The sequence below is a fragment of the Otolemur garnettii genome, unplaced genomic scaffold (assembly GCF_000181295.1).
Source record: "Otolemur garnettii isolate 467f Iridium unplaced genomic scaffold, OtoGar3 scaffold00130, whole genome shotgun sequence".
Lineage (NCBI taxonomy): Eukaryota > Metazoa > Chordata > Mammalia > Primates > Galagidae > Otolemur > Otolemur garnettii.
Genome location: NW_003852525.1, coordinates 1,265,054 through 1,272,045, shown reverse-complemented (window position 1 = coordinate 1,272,045; position 6,992 = coordinate 1,265,054). Strand labels below are relative to the sequence as shown.

At 38.8% G+C, this 6,992-nt stretch overlaps 1 pseudogene; it reads left to right on the top strand.

The window, feature by feature from the left end:
- The first annotated feature begins 5,489 nt into the window (after positions 1-5,489).
- LOC100966920 lies at positions 5,490-6,056 on the top strand (annotated as a pseudogene).
- The last annotated feature ends 936 nt before the right edge of the window (positions 6,057-6,992 follow it).

Below are 6,992 nucleotides of genomic sequence, written 5' to 3'. Positions count from 1 at the left end.
TAGTCACTGGATTCGACAGAAACAATGACATAACATTTCAAACTAATTTCCACCCTCAAAAAATAAAATCCACATTTTGATTCCTCAATCCTAAGGGAGTTTGACAATGTGATTAAGGATCTTAGAATGGGGAGGTTGCTCGGGATAACCTGTTTGAGCCTGATCTGATGTGTTCCCAGGGAAGCAGAAGTGTCAGAGAAAGTGTGAGGACAGAACCAGAGATTGGAGTGACAGCAGTGTCCCAAGATAAGGAATGCAGGCAGCCTCTGGTAATCTGTTACAAAAGTACCAGGGAACCATCACGGAATTTCAATAGCAGAGTAAGAGGTCTGACAACGAAGTTCAGGAACTCATCCTAGCCACCAGCACCTGGTGACCAGCGGGAGAGTGGAAGGTGGATGACCGGCACACAGCAGGCCCCAGCGGACACACAGAACCCCTGAGCTGTGAAAAGCTCATTTAAATGATTTAAATTAAAAAAAAAATGAGCTGAGATTCAATACAGATTGAGTATACTTAATCCAAAATTCTTGGTACCAGAACTGCTTTAGATTTTTGGATTTTTTCAGATTTTGAAATATTTGCATATACCTAAGAAATAATTTGGGCATAAGACCCTTGTCAGGACATCACATTTTTTAATGTTTCCTATACACTTTGTGTACACAGCCTAAAGGTAATTTTATATGATAATTTAAATAATTCTGTGGACAAAACAAATTTGTGACTGTGTTTGTGGCATGAGATCAAGTAGGAAATTTGTCACTTGTCACTTCCTATCAGTGCTCAAAAGTTTTGAATTTTGGAACATTTCAGATTTTTAGTTTTTGAATTCACTTAGATCCAAATATTTCAAATATCAAAGCATCTCCATGAAGGAAGTGTGAGAGGCATTGCAGAAAAAAATGCTTGAATAAGTTAGTGTCCAAATTTGTTTCCTTGGAAAATAACAACTCAGATGAAAATGGATCAATACAAAAATTGATCAATAGAGATAAAAACTGATCAAAATAAATACAAATGAGACTAGGCTGACCTATATTTTAGTTACGTCAGGGTGGGGGGGGGTTACACAAATGAACAGGTGATCTGAAAAGTAACCAGAATTACAATTAGAGGAATGTCTGCTGTTTTCTCATTAGGAAAAAAATGGAGTAATATATTAAATAGAAAGAAAGATAAGTAGTTGTCACCTACAGTGCAAATTGTCAGCCTTCCAAAGTGATGGTGAAATAAAAATATTTCAGCGGAATGAAACTGAGACAGTTCATCAGCTGTGGATCTATACTCCTAGATATGTAAGAAAAAATTTCAAGCTGAACGGAAATGATAAATATAGACAGACACTTGGATAGACATAAACAGTAAGAAGCACCAGAAATGGGAAATACAGCTTGTGGGAAAATATAAAAATGACACTTATTTATTTATTTATTTATTTATTTTGAGACAGAGTGTCACTTTGTTACCCTCTGTAGAGTGCGGTGCTGTCATAGATCACAGCAACCTCAAACTCTGGGGCTCAAGCCATCCCTTTCCCTCAGCCTCCCAAGTGGCTGGGACTACAGGCCCCCAACACAATGCTTAGCTATTTTTTTTCCATGAAATAGCCTTTTTTTTATTTAATTGTTTCCTTTTATTAAGTCATATACACATAGATCATGAATACATTTATGCATATGTGGGGTACAATGTGTTGATTTTTTATACAATTTGGAGCGCTTACATCAAACTAATTAATATAGCTTTTGCCTCATTTACTTGATTATTGTGTTAAGACATTTATGTTCTATACTTGATAGATTTGACTTGCACCCTTGCAATATCCCTATTTTTTTTTTTTTTTAAGAGATGACGTCTTGCTCTGGCTCAGGCTGGTGTTGAATTCTTGAGGTCATGCGATCCACCTGCTTTGGCCTCGCAGCCCTGAACCACCACATCCAGACTTTAAAATTTTCTGAAAAAAATCCATGACAGTTTGAAGAAAGAAAGGATACAACTTCTGATCACAGGATAAAAGGAAATAAAGTGCATGACAATAATTCACAAAGAGTGACAGCAGCACCAGTGAACAAATGTCATTTAAATCCCTAGAGATTGACTCAGCACCTGTAGCTCAAGCAGCTGGGGCGCCAGCCATGTACACCTAAGGTGGTGGGTTCGAATCCAGCCCGGGACCGCCAAACGACAATGATGGCTGCAACCAAAAATAGCCAGGCGTTGTGGCGGGCGCCTGTAGTCCCAGCTACTTGGGAGTCTGAGGCAGGAGACTGGCTTGAGCCCAGGAGTTAGAGGTTGCTGTGAGCAGTGAGGCCATGGCACTCTACCCAGGGGGACAGCTTGAGGCTCTGTCCAAAAAAAAAAAAAAAATCCCTAGAGATGAGGTGGCATCAAATTAACTAAAGCACATGGTGACAAGTTCAGGATGCATATTCTAACCCATGACTCTAAATTAACAGATAAATTAACAACTCTGCACAGTTAAAACAAATGCATATACGTATAACTGAAAATTAAACAAATATCTCTAATTTAGAAGAAGAAAAATAGAATAACTGATAATATTTGGTTGATTCAAAGGAAGCAGGAAAAACAGAAAAGGAACAAAAACAGATAAATAGAAAACAGCAAAATCATAGACTTACACACAACCATACCAAAAACGATATTGGAAACACATGGAAACACACTCTAATTAAAGTTAGAGTTATTATATTTATATATTATATTATATTATATTATATTTTTGGACTGTATTATTTATAAAATGACAGATTGAAAATTTTGTTCTCTAGAAAAGAATCTTTTGTGAGTTTAATGTTATTTCAGTGGCGATACCCGCACAGTTTCTCATACTGAGAGGAGAAACTCAAGTCAATTTTAGGAAGAGAAATATAGAATTTCTCCTATTCTGGCCTCTCCTTGACAGAATATCAGTAGAAAACGCACCAGATCCACGTCTCTGCCTCCTCATCTTCCCACTTTCATATAAGGGATGTTTCAACAAGTCCAACTGTGCTCCAGGGCTCACAGTAATGCCGGCTTTTGTAGACTGGTGCCTGGGCCCTATCACAGATCCGCTTTCAATACAAGGACACAGATAAGTTGGAAGAAAAGGATAAAAAACTGTCACATGCAAACACTAATTATGTGGAAGCTTAAGTGATCGTATTAACAGCAAACAAAAATAGACATCAAGACAAACGGTGTCACCAGACAAAAGACAGAATATATAGTGAAGCTGTTTGAATCCATCCGAAATCCCCCAAGAACAGCACCAATTTACAAGAAGTCTGACACTCCAAGATGGAAGCTCGAGGTGGGAACATTCAGTGTCTAGACAGAAATGGAATCTGAAGCTTTGGATAGATAGCACAGGTTTTGGTTATACGGTTGTTTGATATTCTGAGTCGGCCTATAAACACCCCTGAGATTTCAGGACGTGGCTTGCAGGACATGGGACGGCTGCCCTAAGTTGGTATTGACAATTTTAAGTGCTTCATGGAAATAGGTCTGGTAGGATTTGATGTCTCCAGAGGTTTTTTGCAGTGAGTTACAGCTATTATTTCATTTTGGGGATAATCTTACAAATTCACATGAAGTGCTATAGGTAAAAACCGTTAGTGAAATGATCTAAAGGAACCAACGGGCTTTTCTTCCTGTTTTCTATTCCTGTGGTGAAACTCAGAGCTGTAATGCGATATTAATGCTCTAATTATGGCTTCTACTCAATCACTTAATTTGCCTGTATTTGAAACCTGTTCGCTATTTTCTGCATTGATCGCATCCAAAAATACAAAATCTGTATTGACCTATTAGCACTAAAATCATATTATTGAAAGTCTTTTAAAATTCAGGGTGCTTCATGCATAAACATCTATTTTTACTTAACTGCCATTTTAGAAAATCAGCTTTTTGATCACTGTGCTATTTCCCCCCCACTACACCAGGTATAAAAAGCAGGCAGAAGAATTTATGATCTATTCAGGGACAAGTATTTTCAACAAAATGCATTGGTAATAAAAAATAAGATGGAAGTAGTTGCTGTGTCTATGAATAATTACCAAGAAATTTTTCAGTAATGGAGGTAGTACCTTAGATTACAAATTCACATCTGCAATGTTTGACTAACAATAATTGCCATTTCGTGTTTCTCTTTTTTCTTTTCTTTTAATAAAGAACCATAACATGTCTAACTTATATGCCCTCAAGTAATTAAAAAGGTAATAATGTAAGGCTGCAATTAAAATACCATAAAGGGCAGCCTTCCAAACAAACAAATGTCAACGCTTTATTAGGCAGTTTTGTAAAGAGTATAAATATCTCCGGATCATTATCACAAATGCCAGTCCAGGCTGAGTCAACATGTAAATGAGACCCTGAGTCTCTGTTGGGTGCTCAGTGCACTGATGCCCATTGCACGCTTAAATATTAAAGAAGTATAAATAGAATCCAAAGAAATTCACATATTACCGGAAGCAATCCCAAGCCTTTGCAAAAATAAGATAAAATTTCTTTCGAGGAAGTTATCAGGCAGCCAGGCATAGTTAAAACTTATCAGCCTGTTCAATCATAGGCATTGTAATAGGTTCCTTAATCTACTCTACGAAGGATTTTTGCTTAATTCAAATGTTTCCAGATAGTTTCAAGGGCTCTGATGAGAGTAAAACCCCATCTTGTATAAATTATCCCTTCCAAATATTTTTTTCTGCTGCCTTACTGTAATTTTTTAGGTCAAATTACCAACTTGGGGGGTTTTATACAGTGAGAAACAGATCCAGGGGCTGAAGAAAGTGGGTTATTTACTTGGAAGTTATTTCCACAGTAAATGGGATTCCTTGAAAATTGTTTAAATGAGGGTTAGGAAATTGGGGAGTGATGATTAGGTTAGGCTGAATCTATTGGGGAAAAAAAAACCGATTTGTTTAGATGACTTTCTAACAAATGATCTGTTAATTATAAAAGTATAAGAAAAACAGGTAAAACTGGAATGTTAATTTTAAGGTAAAAGTTTGTCATGCATAGAAACCCTCCAACTCCCTTAGTTGCGAAAGACAAACTCGATTTCAGCAGATTTTAGCTAAAGGGATATATTTGAAATATAATAGGAAATAACTTGATATAACTTACAGAACCAGAATGGTCCATCTAATTGTCAACTATAAATGAAAACCTTAAAAAGGCAAGCTTTCCTCCCTGGCGGACAAATAAAATGCCTCCCTGAAAGCAATGGTGGGTCTTGGGCCTTCTGTGTGTCCTTCGCAGCCTGAGCTATCTCTGTGAGTATCAGTCTCAGGGACCCCCGGTTGGTGTTGATCTTGGTACCACCTACTCCCATCTGGGTGTCTCCAGCATGGAGAAGCAGAGATAATTGCAATAATCAAGGAAACGAACCACTCCAAGCTATGTTGCTCACTGGGCCCAGGACTCCCCTGCTTACTAAGCAGACACAGGCCTTCCCTACCTGCTCATCCAGGTTTAGGACGGTGATGGAGCGTGCCATGACCGAGGATGACAAGTCGCTTGGCAAATTTGAACTCACAGGCCGACCTCCTGCTCCCTGTGGAGTTCCTCAGACTGAAGTCACTTTTGATATTGATGCCAATGGCATCCTCAGTGTCCCTGCTGTGGGTGGGAGTACAGGAAAAGAGAACAAGATGACCGTCACTAAGGACAAGGGGCGTTTGAGCAAGGAAGACAATGAACGTCTGGGCCAGGAAACTGAGAAGTACAAGGCTGAAGATGAGAAGCAGAGGGATGAGGTTTCGTGGAGAGTTCACCTGAGTCCTGTGCTCGCAGGATGAAAGCATCTGTTGAAGATGAGAAATTTCGAGGCAAGATCAACGATGAGGACAAAGAGAAGATTCCTGACCAGTGTAATGAGATTAGCAACTGGCTTGATAAGAACCAGACTGCAGAGGAGGAAGAAACTGAACATCCGCAGAAGGAGCTGGAGAGTCTGCAGCCCCATCATTACCAAGTTGTGCCAGAGTGTGGGAGGAAAGCCTGGGGGCCTCCCTGGTGGTGGTGTCCTCCTTCTGCAGCCCCACCATTAACCAGGTTGATGAAGCCAACCCCAGGGTAGAGGTCGCATTGTTCCACACAGTTAAACACTGAAGGATCCCAATTCGTAGCAAATTATGTGGCAGATTTGAGGTGGGGCTGCTATAGCGAATTACTGGTATTGAGAATTCAGTCTCAATGCTTGAATATGAACCATGCTCACAGGGGAGGGAAATAACATTGTGATTTAAAAGGACTGTATTGTGAGTGGAAAATGCAATGTCTTAAATAAGGCCGTATTTAAAATTGGCATCAATCCGCCCCTCCCCCAAAAATGGTTTTTAGCAGTATGCAAATACAGTGATGCTTCTTTTCAAGTTTCTTGAGTGCTCAAAAGTGAAATCTCTGTAGCTTTAGGTTGTATTATGTTACTGGTTATATATTAATCAATTTTATGCATTTCTGTTTGAAAGTAAAAGAAATTATAACTTTCTTCAAAACTATTACATATTAATCTCTTTCGAGGAGCTTTGCATTGCAAGTCAGTTCAGTAAGAGTCAGAAGTTCACACAGATTATTTCTCACAGCCTAATTTAAAAGAAAGAAAAACTGAAATAAATTTTAGCTAATGGAATTCAAGGATATAGAAACATACACAGAGACAAGGAAGATGCATTTTAGTAATTTTACACCCGGGCATGCATTGATAACTACTTTGAGGCAACTCTCTGATAAAGAAAATTACACGCCATTAATTCTTCTTAATTTCTTTAACATTAGTAATGGTTTAAACCTCATGTTCCCTATTTTCTAAATCACTTATTTAAAACAGCCAGCCAGGCCAGGCACAGTTGCTCACACCTGTAATCCTAGAACTCTGGGAGGCTAAGGTGGGTGGATCACCTGAGCGCAGGAGTTTAAGACCAGCCTGAGCCACAGCAAGACCTCGTCTCTAAAAAAAATAGCTGATGTTGTGCCAGGTGCCTGTC